Source organism: Mobula hypostoma, chromosome 3 (assembly GCF_963921235.1).
Source record: "Mobula hypostoma chromosome 3, sMobHyp1.1, whole genome shotgun sequence".
NCBI lineage: Eukaryota > Metazoa > Chordata > Chondrichthyes > Myliobatiformes > Myliobatidae > Mobula > Mobula hypostoma.
In genome coordinates this window covers 112851611-112879537 of record NC_086099.1, presented here as the reverse complement: position 1 = coordinate 112879537, position 27927 = coordinate 112851611, and the positions used below count along the sequence as shown (strand labels likewise).

Here is a 27927-nt window from a genome sequence, read left to right as displayed (position 1 = left end):
CAATCCTCAGAGGGATCAGAAGTGGAGACAGTGAGCAGCTTCAAGTTCCTGGGTGTCAGGATCTCTGAGGATCTAACCTGGTTCCAACATATCGATGCAGCTGTAAAGAAGGCAAGACAACAGCTATACTTTATTAGGAGTTTACAGAGATTTGGTATCTCAAAAACTTCTGTAGATGTACCATGGAGAGCATTCTGACAGTCTGCATCACTGTCTGGTATGGGGGGGGGGGCGGGGGGGGGGGAAGGTGGCTACTGCACAGGACCGAAAGAAGCTGCAGAGGGTTGTAAGTTTATTTGGCTCCATCTTGGGTACAAGCTTACGAGTTACCCAGGACACCTTCAAGGAGTGGTGTCTCAGAAAGGCAGCGCCCATTATTAAGGACCTCTAGCACCGAGGGCATGCCCTTTGCTCAATGTTACCATCAGGTAGGAGGTACAGAAGCCTGAAGGCACACACACAGCGATTCAGGAACAGCTTCTTCCCCTCTGCCATCCGATTCCTAAATGGATATTGAACCCATGAACACTACCTCACTTTTAAAATATATATGATTTCTATTTTTGCACATGTTACGTACACACAACCCTGTAAAAGTATCAGCAGCAAAAGAACACACCTGGAGTCTGTTTTTGCAGTTAATAATCACTATTTTATTAGTTGCGACGTAATATGGTAACTTAAACCAGATCAATCAAGGGTAAAGGGTTATGCATATATAGATGTATAGATAGAGTTCCCAAACTCATTCGAAATCAGGTGGCAAGAGTTACGGTCTTACGATGGTATATAAGAAAGTTCAGTTCAATCCTCAGGTTAATTAATGCGAGATATTTGTAATCCAAAGGCGAATATTGTGAGAAGGCAATTACGTTGATATTCCACAAATTCCATGACAGCAATACAAAATAACAATAGCAGTAGGTTTTGTCTCCGAAGTTGTTCCACTCCACACATGAAGTATCACCGACAGTGATCTACAACAAATATCCTTTCAACACAAGTGGTACCACACCCGAATTCAGCTACGGGTCATCCCAAAGTGGTAGCCACAGGATACTCAAACGGAATCCACATATGGATTATCATCAACAGTAGCTTCTCACAAAGGGGACCATCTTCAAGGGAACCACCACCCAGGCAAGGGTTGACACACCAGTAGATTCCACGCGGTTACCCCAAACACACAACGTGATAGCCACTTATCCAGTTCCACGACAAACTAAATAACTCCAACAGTGATTTGCCGCAGGGTGCCTTTCTGCAGTGAACTACCACACCCAGACAAAGGTAAGCACACATGTGGTATTCACAAAGGTTTTCCCCTCACCAGAGAACCCACTCCTGTGGATTAACTATGTGACATTCACACTTTCGTATTTGAATGGAATCAAACTCATCCCTTATGGGCTACTTGGAGAGAGTCCAAACAGTGACCTCCTTGTCACTAGGATTCTTCTGTTTCAAACTTTTCTCTCCCCTCTCTGCAACTACTTCCAGATGCAGCAACTTATGAGAATCATTTATCAATACTGTGGATCGATCTCAACTCACCCCTTTTGGGCTACTGAAAGTTTAAACCAGCAACCGATTCACTGGTGTCTTCCATTAACCGAATCCATCTTGACTCTAAATTGTGTGTCTGTGTGAAAGTCATCTGACCTTGCTTATTCAAAACAAACTGCGAACTGTATAAATAATCGATTGTCCATCAAATAACTCCAACTGTCTTTCACAGTGGCAACCCAGAAGCCGACAGCAGTTCTGTAGTGTCCTTGTATAAATTCATTTCGCTGCAGAGAAATATAAACATGAACTGGTCACCATAGCAACCAAGCAATTTTGTAGACAGTAGAAATCCAACAGAGTCCAGAAGTCAGTCTTGATTTTTCCCCCCTCTCCCCCGTCTCCCCCCTCTCCCCCATCTCCCCCCTCTCCCCCCTTAAAGGCATAGTCCATAACAAATAAAACTTAAGATCCCGTTACACACAATTTTTAATCTATTTAATATACATATGCTGTAATTGATTTACTTTATTTTTTCTTCTATATTACATACAGGTATTGCATTGAACTGCTGCTGTTAAGTTAACAAGTTTCATGACACATGCTGGTGATAATAAACCTGATTCTGTTTCTGAAACATTAATTTTTGGAACATGGTGTTTTTATTCTTAAAAATACAAGATCTATAATTTTCACCTTGGATTAACTGACCGGGTCGGAAGCCTGGCCCAAGTCAGCCAGATTTCCATACAAGCTATGGCATTTAGATAGAGTGGGCTCAGTCTTTCATCCGTTGTTTTTTTTTAACCTTGATGTACAGTTAATTTTATAATGATTTGAAGTGAAAGCAGATTAAAAATATTATTCACATGACTGTTTCATACATTGAATGCATAAAATTTTGAGGAAATGAAAATTCCTAAAAGCCATGCTGAGATAGTATAATACTTATTGATTTTAAGACTGTTAAACTTGGAAAAATACAATTCTATGATTATCTCATCATGATTAAAATGACCAGAGAATGCAATGTGCTGACAGCATAAGCTGGCAACAAGGTCTATATCTTACAAAAACACACAGATTAGTAGGTAAATTGGTCACATTGGTGGAATTGGGTGGTTTGGGCGCATTGGGCTACGAGGGTGAATTACTGTATCTCTAAATAAATACACTGGGATATGGGAACAGAAAAGACACGGAGTTTAATCCAGCCAAGTATGAGGTGAAAAATGAAATATTAAGGGAAAGTACACAGTTAATGGCAGATGCCTTAGTAGTATTGATTAACTGAGGGATCTTGGGGTCCAAGTCCATACCTCTCTGAAAGTAGCTACACAGGTTGACAGGGTGGTATCGTGAGGTATATAGTGTGCCCGACTTTTAGTTGATGCTTTGAAATTGTACGGGATCTTTATAAAGCTCTGGTTAGGCTGCACCTAGAGTACTGTATTTAATTCTGGTTCCCCCTTTATAGGAGATGGAGGCTTTGGAGAGGGTGGAAAAGAGAATTAGATAGCATGCCTGCAGGGTTAGTGCTTTGTTCAGGGTGTCAGATGTGGGAATCCTGGGAGACTTCCAGCCTCCCTGATAGCCGCATCTGCGCCAGGTGCACCGAGTTGCAGCTCCACAGAGACTGTGTTAGGGATCTGGAGCTGCAGCTTGATGACCTACTGCTTATCAGGGAAAGTGAAGAGGTGATAGACAGGAGCTACAGGGAGGTAGTCATCCCTAGGCTACAGGGGTCAGAAAACTGGGTCACTGTCAAGAGAGGGAAGGGAAATACCTGGATAGTGGAGAGCACCCCTGTGGCTGTCCCCTCAGCAACAAATATCTTGTTCTAGATGCTGTTGAGGGGGATGACCTGACGGGGGACGCCCACTGTGACCGGGTCTCTGGCACTGAGCCTGGCGCTGTTGTGCAGGAGAGAAGGAGGGAGAAGAGAAATGCGGTAGTCGTGGGGGATTCCATAGTCGGGAACAGACAGGAGATTCTGTGAGCCTGACAGAGATACCTGCATGGTGTGTTGCCTCCCAGGTGCCAGGGTATGGGATGTCTCGGATCGGGTCCTGAATATTCTAAAGGGGGAGGGTGAGCAGCCAGTTGTCTTGGTACATGTTGGTACCAATGACATAGATAGGACAAAGGAGGAGGTCCTGAAGAGAGATTTCCAGGAGTTAGGAAGGAAGCTGAGAAGCAGGACCTCCAACGTAGTAATCTTGGGATTGCTACCTGTGCCACGTGCTAGCGAGGGCAAGAGTAGTCGGATCAGGCAGATGAATGCGTGGCTGAGAGACTGGTGTAGGGGGCAGGGCTTCAGATTCTTGGATAATTGGGATCTCTTCTGGGGGAAGTATGACCTGTTCAAAAAGGACAGGTTACACCTGACCCCGAAGGGGACCAATATCCTGGCGGGAAAGTTTAATAGAGCTGTTAGGGAGGGTTTAAACTAATTTGGCAGGGGGATGGGAACCGGAATGATAGAGCGGAGGAAGGGGAAAACAGAAATAAATCTAAGATAGTGAGCAGTAAAGATGTCAGGAAAGACAGGCAGGTGATGGGGCAAATTTGTAGCCATTGGGATGAGTTACAGTGCAATAAAGTTGCAGTGAAATCAAAGCAAAAAGTATCAAATACTGGTCTTAAGGTGTTGTACTTAAATGCACGCAGCACAAGAAATAAGGTGGATGATCTTGTTGTACAGCTACAGATTGGCAGGTATGATATTGTGGCCATCACTGAGACCTGGCTAAAGGATGCATGTCTCTGGGAGCTGAACGTCCAAGGATAGGAAGGTAGGCAGAGGGGGAGGCATGGCTTTATTGGTAAGAAATGATATTAAATCATTAGAAAGAGGTGATATAGGATCGGAAGGTGCAGAATCTTTATGGGTCAAGCTAAGAAATAGCAGGGGTAAAAGGACCCTGATGGCAGTTATTTATAGGCCTCCAAACAGCTGCAGGGATGTGGACTACAAATTACAACTGGAAATAGAAAAGGCTTGTCAGAAGGGCAGTATCATGATAATTGTGGGGGATTTTAACATGCGAGTAGATTGGGAAAATCAGGTCAGCACTGGATCTCAAGAGAGAGAATTTGTAGAATGTCTGCGAGATGGCTTTTTAGAACAGCTTGTTGTTGAGCCTATTAGGGGATCGGCTGTACTGGATTGGGTATTGTGTAATGAACCGGAGGTGATTGAAGAGATTGAGGTGAAGGGACCCTTAGGAGGCAGTGATCATAACATGATTGAGTTCACTGTGAAATTAGAAAAAGAGAAGCCGAAATCTGATGTGTCGGTATTTCAGTGGAGTAAAGGAAATTACAGTGGCATTAGAAAGGAACTGGCCAAAGTTGACTGGAAAGAGACACTGGCAGGAAAGACAGCAGAGCAGCAGTGGCTGGAGTTTATGCGAGAAATGAGGAATATGCAAGACAGGTATACTCCAAAAAAGAAGAAATTTTCGAGTGGAAAAAGGATGCAACCGTGGTTGACAAGAGAAGTCAAAGCCAAAGTTAAAGCAAAAGAGAGGGCATACAAGGAAGCAAAAATTAGTGGGAAGAGAGAGGATTGGGAAGTTTTTAAAACCTTACAAAAGGAAACCAAGAAGGTCATTAAGAGAGAAAAATTTAACTATGAAAGGAAGCTAGCAAATAATATCAAAGAGGATACTAAAAGTTTTTTCAAGTATATAAAGAGTAAAAGACAGGTGAGAGTAGATACAGGACCGATAGAAAATTATGCTGGAGAAATTGTAATGGGAGATGAGGAGATGGCAGAGGAACTGAACAAGTATTTTGCATCAGTCTTCGCTGAGGAAGACAGCAGTATACCAGACACTCAAGGGTGGCAGGGAAGAGAAGTGTGCGCAGTCACAATTACGACAGAGGAAGTACTCAAGAAGCTGAATAGGCTAAAGGTAGATGAATCTCCTGGACCAGATGGAATGCACCCTTCTGTTCTGAAGGAAGTAGCTGTGGAGATTGCGGAGGCATTAGCGATGATCTTTCAAAAGTCGATAGATTCTGGCATGGTTCCGGAGACTGGAAGATTGCAAATGTCACTCCGCTATTTAAGAAGGGGGCAAGGAAGCAAAAAGGAAATTATAGACCTGTTAGCTTGACATCCGTGGTTGGGAAGTTGTTGGAGTCGATTGTCAAGGATGAGGTTACAGAGTACCTGGAGGCATATGACAAGATAGGCAGAACTCAGCATGGATTCCATATGACAAGATAGGCAGAACTCAGCATGGATTCCTTAAAGGAAAATCCTGCCTGATAAACCTATTACAATTTTTTGAGGAAATTACCAGTAGGCTAGACAAGGGAGATGCAGCGGATGTTGTATATTTGGATTTTCAGAAGGACTTTGACAAGGTGCCACACATGAGGCTACTTAAAAAGATAAGAGCCCATGGAATTATGGGAAAGTTACATACGTGGATAGAGCGTTGGCTGATTGGCAGGAAACAGAGAGTGGGAATAAAGGGATCTTATTCTGGTTGGCTGCCGGTTACCAGTGGTGTTCCGCAGGGATCAGTGTTGGGGTCGCTTCTTTTTACATTGTACATCAACGATTTAGATTATGGAATAGATGGCTTTGTGGCTAAGTTTGCTGACGATACGAAGATAGGTGGAGGGGCCGGTAGTGCTGAGGAAATGGAGAGTCTGCAGAGAGACTTGGATAGATTGGAAGAATGGGCAGAGAAGTGGCAAATGAAGTACAATGTTGGAAAGTGTATGGCTATGCGCTTTGGCAGAAAAAATAAATGGGCAGACTACTATTTAAATGGGGAAAGAATTCAAAGTTCTGAGATGCAATGGGACTTGGGAGTCCTCGTACAGGATACCCTTAAAGTTAACCTCCAGGCTGAGTCAGTGGTGAAGGCGGCGAATAAAATGTTGACAGCCATTTCTAGAGGAATAGAGTATAGGAGCAGGGATGTGATGTTAAGGCTCTATAAGGCGCTGGTGAGACCTCACTTGGAGTACTGTGGGCAGTTTTGGTCTCCTTATTTAAGAAAGGATGTGCTAACGTTGGAGAGGGTACAGAGAAGATTCACTAGAATGATTCCGGGAATGAGAGAGTTAACATATGAGGAACGTTTGTCCGCTCTTGGACTGTATTCCTTGGAGTTTAGAAGAATGAGGGGAGACCTCATAGAAACATTTCGAATGTTAAAAGGCATGGACAGAGTGGATGTGGCAATGTTGTTTCCCATGATGGGGGAGTCTAGTACGAGAGGGCATGACTTAAGGATTGAAGGGTGCCCTTTCAGAACAGAAATGCGAAGAAATTTTTTTAGTCAGAGGGTGGTGAATCTATGGACTTTGTTGCCACGTGCAGCAGTGGAGGCCAAGTCATTGGGTGTATTTAAGGCAGAGATTGATAGGTATCTGAGTAGCCAGGGCATCAAAGGTTATGGTGAGAAGGCAGGGGAGTGGGACTAAATAGGAGAAAATGGATCAGCTCATGATAAAATGGCAGAGCAGACTCGATGGGCCGAATGGCCTACTTCTGCTCCTTTGTCTTATGGGCTTATGGTCTTATGGTCTAAGAGGTTTACTAGGACACTGCCTGGATTAGAGAGCCTGTGCTATAATAAGATGTAGGACAAACACCTCTACTTTCTGAGGAGGCTGAAGAGAGCTGGACTATGCACCTCAATATACATTATCTTCTACAGTTCTGCAGTTAAGAGCATCCTAGCATGCTGTATCACCATGCGAAATGGAGACTACATTGTGGCGGACAGGAGGGTTCTATAATGTGTAGTTAAAACTGTCCAAAGCATCACTGGCATCAGCCTACCAGCCATCAAGGACATACAAAACACGAAAAAATCTGCAGATGCAGGAAATGTTGACTGTTTACTCTTTTCCATAGATGCTGACTGGCCTGCTGAGTTCCTCCAGCATTTTCTGTGGAGAAACATAGAAAGCCTACAGCACAATACAGGCCCTTCAGCCCACAATGCTGTGCTGAACAGGTCCTTATTTTAGAAATTACCTAGGGTTACCCATAGCCCTCTATTTTTCTAAGCTCCATGTACCTATCCAGGGGTCTCTTAAAAGACCCTATCGCATCCATCACCATCATCATCGCTGGCAGCCCATTCCATGCTCTCACCACTCTCTGAGTAAAAAAAACTTAACCCTGACATCTCCTCTGTACCTACTTCCAAGCACCTTAAAACTATGCCCTCCCATGTTAGCCATTTCAGCCCTGGGAACAGGCTTCTGACTATCCACACAATCAATGCCTGTCATCATCTTATACACCTCTATCAAGTCACCTCTCTTCCTCCATCGCTCCAAGGAGAAAAGGCCAAGTTCACTCAACCTATTCTCATAGGGCATGCTCCCCAATCCAGGCAACATCCTTGTAAATCTCCTCTGCACCCTTTCTATACTTCCCACATCCTTCCTGTAGTGAAGTGACCAGAACTGAGCACAATACTCAAGTGGGGACTTACCCGGGTCCTATAAAGCTGTAACATTACCTCTCGGTTCTTAAACTCAATTCCACAGTTGATGAAGGCTAATGCACCTTCTTAACTACACAGTCAACCTGCGCAGCAGCTTTGAGTGTCCTATGGACTTGGACCCCAAGATCCTTCTGATCCTCCACACTGCAAATAGTCTTACCATTAATACTCCCATCATATTTGACTTACCAAAATGAACCACCTCACACTTATCTGGGCTGAACTGCATCTGCCACTTCTCAGCCCAGTTTTGCATCCTATCAATGTCCTGCTGTAACCTCTGACACCCCCAACACCCATAACACCCCCAATCTGTGACATCAGCAAATTTACTAACCCAATCTCCCCCACTTCCTCATCCAGGTAATTTATAAAAATCACAAACAGAAGGGGTTCTAGAACAGATCCCTGAGGCACACCACTTGTCACCGACCTCCATGCAGAATATGACCCATCTACAACCACGCTTTACCTTCTGTGGGCAAGCCAATTATGGATCTACAAAGTAAGATCCCCTTGGATCCCATGCCTCCTTACTTTCTCAATAAGACTTGCATGGGGTACCTTGTCAAATGCCTTGCTGAAATCCAAATACACTACATCTACTGCTCTACCTTCATCGTGTTTAGTCACATCCTCAAAAAATTCAATCAGGCACATAAGGTATGACCTGCCTTTGACAAAGCTATGCCGACTAGTCCTAACCATATTATGCCTCTCCAAATGTTCATAAATCTTGCCTCTCAGGATTTATGTTGCAAGGAGATAAACTGTATATTTTTTAAAAAGCCAGCAATATGGAGGATTGCATCCACCCTGTTTATGGACTGTTTGCCCCATGTCCATCAGGGAAGGAGCTATGCAGTATCCACACCAGGACCACTAGACTCAAAAACAGTTGTTTCCCCCAGTTGTCAGGCTGATCAACACTTCCACACATCCTTCAACCTCACCATGCATTGCTACTTTATGCTTGCACTTCACACCTTATACCCACACTGACAGAGTCACTGCCCTACTGTGTTTTCATATGTTCTGCTACTACCTAGAAGAGTTCCTGTTGGTAAGAGTTGCTTTGTCACTTTATCATTTCCTATTAGTCACCTTATGTTCATATATTTTATGTACATACAATCAGTCCATGCACATAGGATGATCTTGTGTATATACGATCATACTCAACAGTTACTTATACATTGTGCTTGATAGAATTACTTTTATACTTATTGTTTTTCATGCTTATGCTACATTGCATCTAGAGTACAATCATTCTTTACACGTGTGCACTGAAGAATAACAATAAACAATCTTGAATCTTGGATCTTGAAAAGAAAATATTTTTCTATTGTTCAGTGGAAGCTGAGGGGAATCCATAAGACCATAAGCTTTAGGACAGAAGCTCTGCTATTTCATCATAGCTGATCCATTTTTCCTCTCAGCCCCAATCTCCTGCTTTCCCCATCCCGATTAGATTAGATTAGATTCCACTTTATTGTCATTGTGCCGAGTACAGATACAAGGCCAATGAAGTGCAGTTAGCATTGAACCAGAAAGGCAAAGAATAGTGTTATTGACAAAATAACTGCGAGTAAAAAGTAAGTGCTGCAGCACACAAATATAAAAGTACTGAGACAGTACAGTATGGGTGCAATACTGTTTAGCACTGTGATGAGAGGTTCAGCAGGGTCACAGCCTCAGGAAAGAAGCTCTTCCTGTGCTGCTGATGTGGGAGCGCCATGCTACATGTGCTGGGGGTCCAAGGAGTTGAAGTGCTCCTCGATTCTCTGTTTGTATATGTGTTTAGCCTGAGAGATTCCCCTCAGGTTGGCCCTGGCTAAGCTGTAAGCCTCCCGGTCTCCAGACCTGAAGGCTGAATCTTTGGCTTTGAGCAGGAGGCGAACTTCTCTGTTCATCCATGGTTTCCCACTGGGGAAAACTTTTATTTGTTTTTCATTCATATACCTTTATGCCCTGACGAATCAAGAATCTATCAAACTCTGACTTAAATACACTTGGCTTCCACAGCTGCCTGTGGTAATAAGTTCCACAGATTCCCCACTTTCAGGCTAAAGAAATTCTTCCTCATCTCTCTCCTATAGGGACACCCCTCTACCCTGAGTTAGCGTCCTCTGGTCTTAGACACTCCCACCACAGGAAACATCCTCTCCACATCCACAAAATTCAGGCCTTTCACCATTTGATAGATTTAGATTATAAGACCATAAGATATAAGAGCAAAAGTAGGCCATCTGGCCCATCGAGTCTGCCCTGCCATTCAATCATGGGCTGATCCGATTTTTCCAGTCATCCCCACTCCCTTGCCTTCTCCCCACACCCTTTGATGCCCTGGCTAATCTAGAACCTATCTATTTCTGCCTTAAATGCACCCAGTGACTTGGCCTTCACAGCTACTCTTGGCAACGATTTCCACAGATTTACCACCCTCTGCCTAAAGTAATTTTCCCACATCTCTGTTCTAAATGGACGTCCTTCAATCCTGAAGTTGTGCCCTCTTGTCCTACCATGGGAAATAACTTTGCCATATCTAATTTGTTCAGGTCTTTTAACATTTGGAATGTTTCTATGAGATCTCCCCTCATTCTCCTGAACTCCAGGGAATACAGCCCAAGAGCTGCTGGACGTTCCTCATACGGTAACCCTTTCATTCCTGGAATCTTTCTTGTGACTCTTCTCTGAACCCGCTCCAATGTCAGTATATCCTTTCTAAAATAAGGAGCCCAAAACTGTGCACAGTACTCCAAGTGTGGTCTCATGAGTGCCTTATAGAGCCTCAACATCACATCCTTGCTGTTATATTCTATACCTCTAGAAATGAATGTCAACATTGCATTCACCTTCTTCACCACTGACTCAACCTGGAGGTTAACCTTTAGGGTATCCTGCACAAGGACTCCCAAGTCCCTTTGCATCTCTGCATTTTGAATTCTCTCCCCATCTAAATAATAGTCTGCCAGTATATTTCTTCCACCAAAGTGCGTGACCATACACCTTCCAACATTGTATTTCATTTGTCACTTCTTTGCCCATTCCCCTAAACTATCTAAGTCTCTCTGCAGGCTCTGTGTTTCCTCAACAGTACCTGCTCGTTCACCTGCTTTTCTATCTTCAGCAAATTTAGCCACAAATGCATTAATCCCATAGTCCAAATCATTGCCATACATCTTAAAAAGCAGCAGTCCAACACCGACCCCCGTGGAACTCCACTGGTTACTAACAGCCAGCCAGAATAGGATCCCTTTATTCCCACTCTGTTTTCTGCCACTCACCCAATGTTCCACCCATGCTGGTAACTTCCCTTTAATTCAATGGGCTCTTATCTTGCTATGCAGCCTCATGTGTGGTACCTTGTCAAAGGCCTTCTGAAAATCCAAGTACAGCACACCTACTACATCTCCTTTGTTTACCCTGCTTGTAATTTCCTCAAAGAATTGCAGTAGGTTAGTAAGGCAAGATTTTCCTTTCAGGAAACCATGCTGGCTGTAGCCCATCTCGTCATGTGCCTCCAGGTACTCCGTAGTCTTATCCCTAACAATAGATTCCAACAACTTCTTAACCACTGATGTCAGGCTAACAAATCTATAGTTTCCTTTCTGCTGCCTCCCACCCTTCTAAGTAGCAGAGTCACATTTGCAATTTTCCAGTTCTCCGGTACAATGACAGAATTTATCGATTCTTGAAAGATCATTGATAATGCCTCAGCAAACTCTCCAGCTACTTTCTTCAGAACCCGGGGGTGCATTCCAACAGGTCCAGGAGATTTATCCACCCTCAGACCATTAAGCTTCCTAAGCACCTTCTCGGTCGTAAATTTCACTGCACATACTTCACTTCCTTGACACACTTGAATGTCCGGTGTACTGCAGATGTCTTCCAGTGTGAAGACTGATGCAAAATACGCATTCAGTTCCTCTGTCATCTCTGCATCTCTCATTACAATATCTCAAGTGTCATTTTGTATTTGTCCTATATCTACCCTTGGCTCCCTTTTACTCTTTATATAAAAAAGCTTTTAGAAAGTTGCCAATTCCCTTTTATAATTCTGTTACAAGAATCGCCCCTTGTAATAATGTTCAGTAAGGTACAGAGAATCTGTATTTAGCGACAAGTAACCTTTATTGTTTCAACTAAAAGCACGTGGATTCACAAACTGTCTCTGTGTGTACCCTACTAGAATTCCCTGACCCTCCATGAACAGTCAATGAAGAGAAAAGGTATTACCCGGGAAAGGAGTCTACGCTGGCCAGGCATTTCTCGTGGTCCTGATCTCCATGTGTCTGTGGGGTCCTCCTTATCTCCTTGTGTATTTGGAGCTCCTGAGTCTTATACTGTTCCTCATCAATTGAACCATTGGATTTCCATCCCATTGGCTCAAAGTCACCTGACCTACCTGGGTCACTTTCTTATTGGTCATTGTACAGGACTACAGCCAACATTGTTTCATGGCTCTGCCCACCCCTGCCTTGTGTATTTGTGTCTTTACACTCTGACTGGTCCAAACCAGTTAAATGAGGCAACCCAGACAGAGTCTAACGAGATTACCGATTGCAGGTCTGGCATTTTACATAGCAAGTAGCTACTCCTCTGAGAATGGTCTCAGGTTTATCGCTCTGATTAGATTGTCCCAGAGCAAGAATCAGTTCAGCGTCCATTCCCTTTTCATAACAAATGACTACTTGTTAGAGAATGGTCTCAGGTCTAGCAGATCATTGCCTGAAGCTTCCTGTGTCCACATTCAATTGCTCTGATTAGATTATCCAAGAGCAAGAATCAGTTCAGAGTTCACGAAATGGGGGGAAACAAAGACAACTGGCTTGTCTGCTTCCCCTGTCCTTGATCAGACTGAAGTTTCGTCTGGCCAACAATTCATCTTTTCCTTCCTAATGGCCTTCTTAGTTTCCTTCTGCAAATTTTTAAAAGCTTCCCAATCCTCTATTTTTCCACTAGCTTTGGCTTCCTCGTATGCCTTCTCTTTTGCTTTTACTTTGCCTCTGACTTCATTTGTCAGCCACTGTAGTGTCCTTTTTCCCTTCGAAAATTTCTTCTTATTTGGTATTTATCTGTCTTGTACTTCCCTCAGTTTTTGCAGAAACTCCAGCCATTGCTGCTCTGCTGTCCTTCCTGCTAATGTCCCTTTCCAGTCAACTTTGGCCAGTTACCCTCTCATGCCATTGTAATTTCCTTTATCCCACAGAAATACTGACACATTGGAATTTAGTTTCTCCTTCTCAAATTTCAAAGTGAAGTCGATCATATTGTGATCACTATTCCCTAAGGGTTCCTTAACCTCAAGCTCTCTTATCAACCAATAGCACAACACCCAATCCAGCACAGTTGATCCCCTAGTGGGCTCAACAACAAGCTGTTCTAAAAAGCCATCCCTTAGACATTCTACAAATTCTCTCTCTTGAGGTCCAGTACTGAACTGGTTTTCCCAATCCACTTTCATGTTGAAATCCCCAACGATTATCATGACATTGCCCTTCTGACACCCCTTTTCTATCTCCTGTTGTAATTTGTAATCCACATCCCGGCTGCTGTTTGGAGGCCTCTATACAACTGCCACTAGGGTCCTTTTACCCTTGCCATTTCTTAACTCAACCCATAGAGTCTCCACACCTTCCGATCCTATGTCATCCCTTTCTAATGATTTAATATTTCTTATACACAGAGCCACATCAACCCTTCTGCCTACTAACACCGATACACCGTATACCCTTGGACGTTCAGCTCCCAATGCAGTCATCCTTTAGCCAAGTTTCAGAGATGGCCACAACATCATACTTGCCAATCTGCAGCTGAATTTCAAGATCTTCCATTTTGTTTCTTATGCTGCGTACATTTTCAGTCCAGTATTTGTTGCTTTCTGTTTTAACTGCACTACGTCTCTATTGCCCTGTAACTCATCCCATTGGCTCTGATTATGCCTCATCTTCTGCCTGTCCTTTCTGTCATCTCTGTTGAACGCTATCTTTGATTTATTTCTGATTTCCGCTTCCTCAGCCTCATCACTCCAGTTCCCATTCCCTGCCAAATTAGCTTAAACCCTTCGTATTAAACCTGCCTACTAGGATATTGAACCCCTTTACATTCAGGTGCAAGTCCTTTTGTACAGGTTGTACCTCCCCCGATGAGGCCCCAATGATCCAGGAATCTGAAGCCCTGCCCCCTACATCAGTCTCTCAGCCATGCATTAATATGCCTGATCATGCTATTCTTGCGCTCATTAGAGGGAGCAATCCTGAAATTACTACCCTGGAGGTCCTGCTTTTCAGTTTCCTACCTAACTCCCTGAATTCTCTCTTCAGGACCTCCTCCTATGTCATTGGTACCAACATGTACCAAAACTTCTGGCTGTTCACCCTCTCCCTTCAGAATACTCTGCACTCGATCCAAGACATCCCGTACCCTGGCACCTGGGAAGCAACGCACCATGTGGGTATCTCTATCAAGCTGACAGAACCTCCTGTCTGTTCCTCTCTCTATGGAATCCCCTATGACTACTGCATTCCTCATCTTCGTCTTTCCCTTCTGCACCATGGAACCAGGCTCAGTGCCAGAAACCTGATCACCATAGTCGTCCTCTTGTCAGGTCATTCCCCCCGCCCTCCAACAGCATCCAAAAAGAGATAACAATTACTGAGGGGGATGGGCACAGGGGTGCTCTCTACTATCTGAGCTCTTCCCTTCCCTTACCTAACACTCACCCACTTTTCTAACTCCTGCAGCCTTGGGGTGACTAACTCCCTGTAGCTCATGTCCATCTCCTGCTCACTCCAATTAAGCTTTCAATTAGGTCACTCCTTATTCTGATGAATTCCAGTGAATATAGGCCCAGAGCCATCCAACGGTCTTCGTATGACAAGCCATTCAATCCTGGAATCATTTTTGTGAACCTCCTTTGAACCCTCTCCAGTTTCAGCACATCCTTTCTAAGATAAGTGGCCAAACCTGCTCACAATACTCCAAGCGAGGCCTCAACAGTGCTTTATAAAATCTCAACATTACATCCTTGCTTTTATATTCCAATCCTCTTGAAATGAATACTAACATTGCATTTGCCTTCCTTACCACGGACTCAACCTGCAAATTAACCTTTAGGGAATCCTGCACAAGGACTCCCAAGTCCCTTTGAACCTCAAATTTTTTGTATTTTCTCTCCATTTAGAAAATAGTCAGCCCTTTAATTTCTTCTATTAAAGTGCATGACCATACATTTTCTGACTCCATCTGCCACTTCTTTGCCCATTCTCCTAATCAGTTTTAGATCCTTTTGGAGCTTATTTCCTCAAAAATACCTGACACTCCACTTATCTTCATATAATCTGCAAACTTTGCAACAAGCTGTCAATTCTATCACCCGAATCATTGACATGCTACATAAAAAGAATCGGTCCCAACACAGACCCCTGTGGAACCCCACTAGTTATGGGTAGCCAACAAGAAAAGTCTCCCTTTATTCTCACTCTTTGCCTCTTGCCAATCACCACTACTTTATCCACGCTAGAAACTTTTTTTGAAATACCATGGGCTCACAGCTTGCTCAGCAGCCTCGTGTGGTGCCTTGTCAAAGGCCTTCTGAAAATCTAAGAACACAACACCAACTAATTCTCCTTTGTCTATCCTGCTTGTTATTTCTTCAGAGAATTCCAACAGATTTGTCAGGCAAGATTTTTCCCTTGAGGAAACCATGCTGACTACGGCCTATCTTATCATGTACCTCCAAGTACCCTCACCCTTAATAATCGACTCCAACATCTTCCCAATCACTGAGGTCAAACTAACTGGCCTGTAATTTCTTTTCTTCTGCCTCTTTCCCTTCTTGAAGAGTGGAGTGACATTTGCAATTTTCCAGTCTTCGGGAACCATTTCAGAATCTAATGATTCTTGAAAGATCGTTACTAATGCCTCCAGAATTTCTTCAGCCACCTCTTTCAGAACCCTGGGGAGTACACTATCCAATCCAGGTGACTTGTCTACCTTCGGACCTTTTCAGCTTACCAATAACCTTCTCCCAAGAAATGGTAACTTCAAAGACTTCGTGACCCTGACACCTGGAACTTTCACTATATTGCTAGTGTCTTTCAGTGAAGACTGATGCAAAATGCTTATTCAGTTCGTCTGCTGTTTCCTTGTCCCCCATTACTACCTCTCCAGCATCACTTTCCAGTGGTCCGATATCCACGCTCGCCTCTCTTTTACACTTTGTGTGTGAAAACACTTTTGGTATCCTCTTTAATATTATTGGTGAGATTACATTTATATTTCTTCTTTACCTTCTTAATGACTTTTTAGTTGCCTTCTATTGGTTTTTAAAATCTTCCCAATCCTTTAACTTTCTACTAAGTTTTGCGTGATCTTTGGCTGTTTTGGCTGTTTTGTTGGCTTTGATTTCTCTTGTTAGCCACAGTTGTGTCACCTTGCCTTCAGAATACATCTTCCTCTTTGAGATGTACATATTCTGTGCCTTCTGGATTGCCTCCCGAAATTCCAGCCATTGCTGCTCCGCCATCAGCCCTGTCAGTGTTTTTGTCCAGTCAATTCTGGCCAACTCCTCTCTTATGCCTCTGTAATTTCCTTTACTCCACTATAATACTGATACATCCGATGTTAGCTTCTCATTCTCAAATTTCATGGTGAAGTTGATCATATTGTCTTTTACCTGAAGCTCTCTAATCAATTCCGGTTCATTGCACAACACCTAGTCCAGAATAACTAATCCCCTCATGGGCTCAACCACGAACTGCTTTGAAAGTCATCTCAATGACACTCTAGAAATGCCCCCCTTGGAATCCCGCACCAACTTGATTTTCCCAATCTACCCTTGTAATGAAATCCCCCATGACTATTGTAACATTACCCTTTTGGCATGCATTTTCTATCTCCTGTTGTAATTTGTAGACCACATCCTTACTACTGTTTGGGGGTACATATATAAGTCCTATAAGAGCCTTTTTACCCTTGCAGCTCCTTAGCTCTATTCACAATGATTCAACACTTTCTGATCCTTGGAGCAATGGAGGATGAGAGGTGACCTGACAGAGGTGTACAAAATGATGAGGGCCATTGATTGTGTGGATGGCCAGAAGCTTTTCCCCAGGGCTGAAGTGGCTAACACAAGGGGGCATAGGTACTGAAGGGATGTCAAGGGTAAGTTTTTCCACACAGAGAGTGGTGGGTGCATGGAATGCACTGCTGGCGGTGGTGGTGGAAATGGATACAATGAAGGGCCTGTAATGTCATAGAAACATAGAAAACCTACTGCACAATGTAGGCCCTTCAGCCTACAAAGTTGTGCCGAATGTGTCCCTACCTTAGAAATTACTAGGCTTACCTATAGCCCTCTATTTTTCTAAGCTCCATGTACCTATCCAAAAGTCAGTGAAGACCCTATAGTATCCACTTCCACCCCGTTGCTGGGAGCCCATTCCACACACTCACCACTCTCTGAGTGAAAAAACTTACCCCTGACATCTCCTTTGTACCAACTCCCCAGTACCTTAAAACTGTGTCCTCTTCTGGCAACCATTTCAGCCCTGGGAAAAAGCCTCTGACTATCCACACGATCAATGCCTCTCATCATCTTATACACCTCTACCAGGTCACCTCTCATCCTCCATCGCTCCAAGGAGAAAAGGCCGAGTTCACTCAACCTATTCTCATAAGGCATGCTCCCCAATCCAGGCAACATCCTTGTAAATCTCCTCTGCACCCTTTCTATGGCTTCCACATCCTTCCTGTAGTGAGGTGACCAGAACTGAGCACAGTACTCCAAGTGAGGTCTAACCAGGGTCCTATATAGCTGCAACATTACCTCTTGGCTCCTAAATTCAATTCCACGATTGATGAAGGCCAATACACCATATGCCTTCTTAACCACAGAGTCAACCTGTGCAGTTGCTTTGAGTGTCCTATGGACTCAGACCCCGAGATCCCTCTGATCCTCCACATTGTAGTATTAACTACCATTAATACTATATACTGCCATCGTATTTGACCTACCAAAATGAACCACTTCATACTAATCTGGGTTGAACTCCATCTGCCACTTCTCAGCCCAGTTTCTCATCCTATCAATGTCCCGCTGTAACCCCTGACAGCCCTCCACACTATCCACAACACCTCCAACCTTTGTGTCATCAGCAAACTTACTAACCCATCCCTCCACTTCCTCATCCAGGTCATTTATAAAAATCACATAGAGTAAGGGTCCCAGAACAGATCCCTGAGGCACTCCACTGGTGACTGACCTCCATGCAGAATATGACCTGTTTACAACCATTCTTTGCCTTCTGTGGGCAAGCCAGTTCTGGATCCACAAAGCAATGTCCCCTTGAATCCACTGAAGGAACCTCTTCCTTCAGTTAGTCCTGACGAAGGGTCTCGGCCTGAAACGTCGACTGTACCTCTTCCTAGAGATGCTGCCTGGCCTGCTGCATTCACCAGCAACTTTGATGTATGTTGCTTGAATTTCCAGCATCTGCAGAATTCCTGTTGTTCCCCTTGAATCCCATGCCTCCTTACTTTCTCAATAAGCCTTGCATCGGGTACCTTATCAAATGTATATCCATATACATGACATCTACTGCTCTTCCTTCATCAATGTGTTTAGCACATCCTCAAAAAATTCAATCAGGCTGGTAAGGCACGACCTGCCCTTGACAAAGCCATGCTGACTATTCCTAATCGTATAATGCCTCTCCAAATGTTCATAAATCCTGCCTGTCAGGATTTTCTCCATCAACTTACCAACCACTGAGGTAAGACTCACTGGCCTATAATTTCCTGGGCTATATCTACTCCCTTTCTTCAAATTTCTATGTTCTATGACCCTATGTCATCTCTTTCTAATGATTTAATTTCATTTTTACCAGCAGAGCTATGCCATCCCCCTCTGTCTTCCTGCCCATATTTTTGATACAATGTGTATCCCTGGACATTAAGCTCCCAACTATAATCTTGTTTCAACCATGATTCAGTGTTGCCTACAACATCATACTCACCAATCTGTAACTATGCTACAACTTCATCGACCTTACTCCATATGCTGCACACCTTCAGATGTAACATTTTAGTCCTGTATTATCCCTTTTCGATTTTGTCCACATTTAACGTTGCAAGTTAACCTGTTGACTGCAAATTTGCTCTTTTTATCAGCCTGTCCTTGCTATGAGTCTTACTACACATTGCCTCTATTTGTAACCCAACGACCTCACCTTCAGCACTATCACTCCGGTTCCCATTCTCCTGTCAAATGAGTTTAAACCCACCCGAACAACTCCAGCCAACCTACTGGCAAGGATATTGGACCCTCCCCCACACCCCTTCCCTGACGCCTGGTTCAGGTGTAATCCATCCCTATTGTATAGGTCGTATCTTCCCCAGAAGAGACACCAATGATCCATAAATCTAAACCACTGCCCCCTGCACCAGTTCCTCAGCCACGCCTTCACCTGTCTTACCCTTAGTGACATATGACACAGGCGGCAATCCAGAGATTACTACATTACTACCCTGGAGACCTGGAGGAAACTAACAAGATTTTGAGAACCATATCAAAAGGAATAATTCGTATCTTCTTACCAGGGTTAAAATGACAAATGCTAGACATTTAAGCTGAAAGAGTATAAGATTAGAAGAGATGTAGGCAAGTTCTTTTGATGGAGCAGGTGATGGGTGACTGGAATGTGCTGCCAGGGAGAGAAATATAATAGTTATGTTTAAGATGCTCTTAGTTAACCACATAGGTATGCAGATAAAAGAATATAGATGTTGTCTAGGCAGAGGGGTTAGTTCGGCATTTTATTAACTTGTGAAGACATTATAGATCAAAGGTCCTTTTCCTTTGCCATACTGTTCTATGTTCTAACATTTTCTCATTAACCACATTCTCATCAACTCCCCCTCTGCCCAGGTTCCACCACTTCAACGCTGTCATAGCAACGACAGTCTTTGGCTGATGATGTTTTAAAAACAATAACATTATATCTATAAAGAATGTCATCATCTGCAGAAATCACCCCTCATTTATACTTGAGACATAAGTATACAGAGTCTGCTCCTTAAAGTGTTACACTTGTGTTGTTTTCACAAAGCTTCTAAACAAATTGCAGATTACATGAATTAATGCCAACATAGAGGTTATGACTACTGTCAGCAGGCAGGCCACATCATCCATATGCCTGACACCAGACAAGTACTCTACTTTGAACGCAAACAACAGGAATTCTGCAGATGCTGGAAATTCAAGCAACACACATCAAAGTTGCTGGTGAACGCAGCAGGCCAGGCAGCATCTATAGGAAGAAGCGCAGTCGACGTTTCAGGCCGAGACCCTTCGTCAGGACTAACTGAAGGAAGAGTGAGTAAGGGATTTGAAAGCTGGAGGGGGAGGGGGAGATGCAAAATGATAGGAGAAGACAGGAGGGGGAGGGATGGAGCCGAGAGCTGGACAGGTGATAGGCAGAAGGGGATACGAGAGGATCATGGGACAGGAGGTCCGGGAAGAAAGACAGGGGGGGGGGTGACCCAGAAGATGGGCAAGAGGTATATTCAGAGGGACAGAGGGAGAAAAAGGAGAGTGAGAGAAAGAATGTGTGCATTAAAAAGAGTAACAGATGGGGTACGAGGGGGAGGTGGGGCCTAGCGGAAGTTAGAGAAGTCAATGTTCATGCCATCAGGTTGGAGGCTACCCATACAGAATATAAGGTGTTGTTCCTCCAACTTGAGTGTGGCTTCATCTTTACAGTAGAGGAGGCCGTGGATAGACATGTCAGAATGGGAATGGGATGTGGAATTAAAATGTGTGGCCACTGGGAGATCCTGCTTTCTCTGGCGGACAGAGCGTAGATGTTCAGCAAAGCGGTCTCCCAGTCTGCGTCGGGTCTCACCAATATATAAAAGGCCACATCGGGAGCACCGGACACAGTATATCACCCCAGTTGACTCACAGGTGAAGTGATGCCTCACCTGGAAGGACTGTTTGGGGCCCTGAATGGTATCTACGGCCTCCTCTACTGTAAAGATGAAGCCACACTCAGGTTGGAGGAACAACACCTTATATTCCGTATGGGTAGCCTCCAACCTGATGGCATGAACATTGACTTCTCTAACTTCCGCTAGGCCCCACCTCCCCCTCGTACCCCATCTGTTACTCTTTTTAATGCACACATTCTTTCTCTCACTCTCCTTTTTCTCCCTCTGTCCCTCTGAATATACGTCTTGCCCATCTTCTGGGTCACCCCCCCCCTGTCTTTCTTCCCGGACCTCCTGTCCCATGATCCTCTCGTATCCCCTTCTGCCTATCACCTGTCCAGCTCTCGGCTCCATCCCTCCCCCTCCTGTCTTCTCCTATCATTTTGCATCTCCCCCTCCAGCTTTCAAATCCCTTACTCACTCTTCCTTCAGTTAGTCCTGACGAAGGGTCTCGGCCTGAAACGTCGACTGCGCTTCTTCCTATAGATGCTGCCTGGCCTGCTGCGTTCACCAGCAACTTTGATGTGTGTTACTCTACTTTGAACTTCACATCAGATGGATTATAGAAGGAAAAGGAAATTGATTCAAGGACATCCTTAAATTTAAAGAGCTCATTAGCTAATGGGAATTTCTGGCTCAAATGGGCAGAGGTGCATTTGGAGTCTCTGGAGGTCAAATGCAATAGAAAAAAGAACATGTAATAATCAAATTACTCACTGAATGACATCCATAGTTTTTGTCCTCGTTGGCCATTCTTAATTGAGGTTACTACAGCCATAAGAAATCCTCTTTGTGTCCATAAATTTCCAAAATCATGAACAACTCCAAAGCTTAATGAGAATCAGTGTAGAGATTTGCTGATCTTCCTTCTGCCACCTTTCATACTTCAGTCAGAGATTTCAGTTCTGTTATGCCTCCTCATGGCAGCATTTCAGCTTCAGAAACAACAGCCCATCCAGCCATTTGAATTTCCCTCTCAGTCAATGGGGAGCTATCAGTGTACAAAATCAGACCTTTGGCAGAGTAGTCACCAACAGGCTGCTGTTGGTCTCCATGTTCTTGCATTAAGACTGCCATCATATGTTTCTCATTAACATTCAGGATAAATGATTTATCAGTATCAGGGATTTCTAATTCAGGTGCAGTTCACAATTTTGCCTTTAAAGTTTGAAACACTTCCAGCTGTTCTTCATTTAGAATCACAAGGTCTTCTGAGCACTTACTGCCCATCAGCAGATTGTTGAATAGTGGGTATGTTCAGTAAATGAATCAACCCATTTACACAACCCCAGAAATTATCAGAGTTGCTGGGCTATTGCAGGTGGCTTTGCATGTCTTTTGCATGATCTCAGTGGTTTTCTGCTTACCTTGGGAAATTTTCTGTCCCAAGTAAACTACTTCTTAGAATTGTGCCTTGTCTAGATTTGTTTTGTGATGTTTGGAGGATAGATAATTGAGAAAATAAGCACATCATGTTCATCCTGGTTTGCATTCAGGATATCATTCACATATTATATGATAGTCAAATCAATATTTCCTCAGATGTTTTCTCAAAGCCATGTAATAGACAGTGGGACTGTTGTGAAGCCCTTGTGGTAGTTTCATCCACTGGCATTACTGACCATCAACTGTGATATTCACACACCAGTGGCATAAACCAGCATCCACTGGCCATATCAATAACTATAACCTATTAGTGTGGATGCTTCGAGGCATTGAAAATAATTGATGGATCTGTCACCACAGGGATTAGCAATTAGCATATTGATTAGCAATCAGAGCTGATGAAGGATCTCGGCCTGAAACGTTGACTATACCCTTTTCCATAGATGCTGCCTGTTCTGCTGAGTTCTTCCAGCATTTTGTGTGTGTTGCCTGTTTTTTTTAACAGATCTCTTTTTTTCAGAGTAGGAATGTATAGTAGTTTCCTCACTCCTACGTTTCCACAAAGTGGTGTATTGAAGCCAGAACTAGTCCATTCTCTCAGATAATTTGGATTTAGAGGAAACTCTCACCATTAGAGGAACCTTTGTTCATGTGCTAAAAATTTCCACTTCATCTGGCCAGCCTTACCAGCTGCACCAGATTCTGATGTTTTTGATCCAAGGTTTTCTCGGAAGTCAAGAAAGAGGCATAAAATTTGTTGCAATATGATTTTTTATTAAGCTCTAAGAGCTTAATAAAACAAAGAGAATTGGAAATGGGGAATAACAAGATGCTAATAGGGAAGGAAAAGAAGAATCAATGATGGCAGACCAACATGCTCTATACCATAGATTAAAGACATTCCATTCAATTTTGTAGATAAGAGTTAACCAATCAGATAGGCCCTATTCAAATAATGTGATACCAAAGATGCTTCGATAAAGAAAAAGAACTATAGGCACCAGGGGACACACTGAACAATTGCAAATATATGCTGTGATCACTAGGAAACATACTGAACAATTACATGTAGTTATATCAAATACAAGCAGACATACAGTAAGTTATTAAACTACAAAGAAAATAATAATTATACATTGGAATCTAACAACCACATATTAAAATTTACCCTTCAGGTCCCCTTGAAATCTCTTCCCTCTCATTATGTACAAATGCTCTTTAATGTTTGACAACTCTCCCATGGGAACAACCCGAATAGTCTCTTTAAGTCTATCATGGGTGACAGACTTGAGTGCAGCACCAGCACAGAGGCTGTGTATAAGAAGGGCCAGAGTCGCCTCTACATCCTGAGGAGACTGAGGTCCTTTGGAGTATGCAGACCTTTCCTTCACATGTTCTACCAGTCCATTGTTGCCCGTACAATTTTCTTTTCGGTCGTGTTCTGGGGCAATGGCATCAACATGGGTGAAGTCAACAGGATCAATAAACTGATTAGAAACATAGAAAACCTACAGCACAATACAGGCCCTTTGGCCCACAAAGTTGTGCCGAACATGTCCCTACCTTAGAAATTACTAGGCTTACCTATAGCCCTCTATTTTTCTAAGCTCCATGTGCCTATCCAAAAGTCTCTTAAAAGATCCTATCGTATCCGCCTCCACCACCATTGCTGGCAGCCCATTCCAAGCACTCACCACTCTCTGAGTAAAATACTTACCCCTGACATCTCCTCTGTACCTACTCCCTAGCACCTTAAACCTGTGTCCTCTTGTGGCAACCATTTCAGCCCTGGGAAAAAGCCTCTGTCTATCCACACAGTCAATGCCTCTCTTCATCTTATACACCTCTATCAGGTCACCTCTCATCCTCCATCACTCCAAGGAGAAAAGGCTGAGTTCACTCAACTTATTCTCATAAGGCATGCTCCCCAATCCAGGCAACATCCTTGTAAATCTCCCTTGCACCCTTCCTATGGCATCCATATCCTTCCTGTAGTGAGGCAACCGGAACTGAGCACAATACTCCAAATAGGGTTTGACCAGAGTCCTATATAGCTGCAACATTACCTCTTGGCTCCTAAATTCAATTCCACGGTTGATGAAAGCCAATACACCATACGCCTTCTTAACCACAGAGTCAACCTGCGTAGCTGCTTTGAGTGTCCTATGGATTCGGACCCCAAGATCCCTCTGATCCTCCACACTGCCAAGAGTCTAACCATTAATACTATATACTGCCATCATATTTGACCTCCCAAAATGAACCACTTCACACTTATCTGGGTTGAACTCCCCAGCCCAGTTTTTCATCCTATCAATGTCCTGCTGTAACCTCTGACAGCCCTCCACAATATCCACAACACCTCCAACCTTTGTGTCATCAGCAAACTTACTAACCTATCACTCCACTTCCTAATCCAGGTCATTTATAAAAATCACGAAGAGTAAGGGTTCCAGAACAGATCCCTGAGGCACTCCACTGGTGACCGACCTCCATGCAGAATATGACCTGTCTACAACCAATCTTTGCCTTCTGTGGGTAAGCCATTTCTGGATCCTCAAAGTAATGTCCCCTTGGATCCCATGCTTTCTCAATAAGCCTTGTATGGGGTACCTTTCAAGGTATCCCATGCAAGGTTGGCTCTGTTACAGGAGTCAAATTGGACACACTGGAGGCTACAAAGGACCCTACAGAAAATCCTGGCACTTCTGGACAATGTTTCACACCCTCTGCATGCCACCTTGGCTGTACAGAGGAGCACTTTTTCTAATAGATTAAGACAACTGTGCAACTCCAAAGAGTGCTATATGAGGTCATTCTTAACCTCAGCCATCAGGCTCTTTAATGAGTCAACCTATAGCCGGGAAGTGATAGCCCCCTCCTGTTAGACTGTGGTAACTTATTTTTTTAATTCTTCTTCTCTTCTAATATTTATATCTGTGCACTTGTAATGCTACTGTGACACCGTTATTTCCTTTGGGATCAACAAAGTATCTTCTACCTATCATGTTACTTCTAAGCCTCCTTCACACGAAATGATAATTCAAGCCCTCCAATCCAGGCAACAACCCTGTGAATCTTTTTATCATTGTATCCATGAAGCCAAGCAAAATGAATCACATCTGTGTTCACATGATAAATATCTCTCCATTCCTTGCCTGTACATGTGTTTGTCTAAATGCATGTCAAACATATCTGATTCCACCACGTCACCTGGCAATACATTCCAGGCACTTACTACTTGCCTCGTAATTCTTCTTTATACTTTTTCCTCTAATATTAAATATGCCCTCTCATGTTTCAGATTTCCACTCTGGGAAAAGGAATCTGACTATCTACTATATCTATGCCTTACATAATTTTGTATACTTCTATCAAGTCACCAGTCAGTCTCTCATGCAGAGGTTCCCAAACTGAGGTCCACAGATCCTTCAGTTAATGGTAGGGGTTCATGGTGTAAAAAGGTTAGGAATCCCTGCTGGAGAAAAACAATCCAACGGGCATAAACTCCCTCATTTGTTCTCGAGTGTCTCTGAATATTTGTATTAAAAACAAGAGGATAACTAGGGAGAGGGTAGAAATAAACATTATTAACAGAATTAACATTACTTGTCAGCATGACACTCGTCACAGAAAACTTACTGACATACAGCTTATTTGTAAATTCAGCCAAGAAGAATCAAACATAGTCAATTTAAATAGTTTGTTAAACTAGTACCAGTATCTTCCTGTGAGGAAGAAAGAAGATGGCATGGTTCAATAACCTTAGCTCACGAAAGATGTTGTATATTTAGTCAAAATAAAGTACATGTGAAACTCCCTGGTTTCCTTGGCTGCGTAAGTCTAGGGAAGACGCAATCCAGTCCCGCCAAACTCATGAGATTGAGGTGCGCTTGATCCCACCCCAAAGCCTGGTTTGTGTGGATGCTGTGTAATTTGTTACCTTGTTACGAATTAGAGCCATGAAATAATGGACAGTACGTTGCATATAATTAAAGGAATTATATTTCTGAATTTTAACTTAAGGGTTAGTAAAGAAAAAGAAAAAGGCCCACTTTAATTAAACAGTCAAATGTGCACAAGTTGGAGCTCATCTTGAACTTCCCTGTCACTCACACGCTGGGCCCTCGGTCAATGTGAAAACTCACACCACCTTCCGAACGTCACTCACAATCCATCTTGAACAAACGGGTCTTCCAATGGCTGATATCCTACGACTGGTTCTCCCCAGCATCTTCTCTCTTTATCTCCCACTGAACAAAAACTCCAAGTCCAACCACAGTGCCTTTCACTAAAAAAAAATCTCCCACCAGTTCCGGCATCCTAATTGGATGGCACACATTCCTCATCATCCTTATCTTCAACAATAACCCAAACAGGCTGAAAGCAGAACAGACTGCTCTTACAGAGCTGCTAAATGAAATACGTACAGCATTAAAGATGTGAACCAGGCCACTAAACATCTAAGAAGCAGAAATCAGGCAATGAGAGTTAAAGAGAATCCTAAGGCACTTCTAGCCCAATTTATCTATGGAACAAAATTGGTTGAGTTAGCCTTATTTCCCTGTGTTTGGCCCATAAATCTCTAAACCATTCCAATCCATATACCTATCTAGATGTATTCTAAATCTGCATCTACCACTTCCTCATGGCAGAATGTTCCAGTACACATCACCTCTGGTAATTTTACTCCTCAAATCCCTTTTAAATCTTCTTTGTCTTGCTTTAAACCAATACCTTCTAGTTTTAGATTCCCTTACCCTGGAAAAAGGGGATATCTGTATGCCCATCATGATTTTAAAAAGCACTTTAAATTCATCCTTCAGCTCAAAAACTCTGGGAAAAAGTCCTTGCCCATCTCGTTTTTCCTTGTTGTTCAGGCACTTCAGTCCCACTAACATTGTCAATCTATTCTGCACCCTTTTCATCTTAATGTCAACCTTCTTATACCCAGGTGACCAGAACTGTACACAGTATTCCATAGTCAGTCTCCTGACTGTCCTGTACAACTGTAACATAGGGTAATAGAGCACCTCAGCACAGAAACAGGTCCTTCGGCTGATCTTGTCTGTGCTGAACTACTGATCTGCCTAGTCTCATCGACCTGCACCAGAACCAAAGCCCATCCATGTACCTATCCAAGTTTCTCTTAAATGTGGAAATTAAACCCGCAACATCCCGTCTCTTGTGCTTAGACCAATGAAGGCAAGTATGCCAAACATGTTTACCACCCTACCTACCCATATCCTCACTTTAAGTAACTATATTGGCATGAATATCTCTTCAAGGATACTTTCCAGGGCTGTACAAGTTACTCTGTAAGTCCTGCCCTGGTGCACATGTCTGGGTTAAATTCCATTTACCATTTTCTGGCCTCCATCCCAAGTTTGTCTGTATCTGCTTGGGCTAGGTTTAAGGTGAAAGGGCAAAATTTACAAGGAACCTGAAGACCAATTTTTTACATGTAGTGTTACCTCTTCACAATGCAGTGGTTGACTTATAAAATAAGCTGCCAGAGGAAAAATGGAGGTATACTTCAGATGTTTGAAAGACA

General features: G+C 43.3%; 1 protein-coding gene and 1 long non-coding RNA gene across 6 annotated transcripts in view; one reads left to right on the top strand and one right to left on the bottom strand.

The window, feature by feature from the left end:
* LOC134344194 (ankyrin-2-like) overlaps positions 1-27927 on the top strand; it is a 978678-nt gene that overhangs the window by 12950 nt on the left and 937801 nt on the right. The gene's annotated exons all lie outside the window — the stretch shown is intronic.
* On the bottom strand, positions 75-26614 carry LOC134344199 (uncharacterized). Its single transcript, XR_010017390.1, has 3 exons — positions 26545-26614; positions 1555-1793; positions 75-100 (listed from the first exon to the last, which is right to left on the bottom strand). It is a non-coding gene; the product is annotated as an uncharacterized LOC134344199 (long non-coding RNA).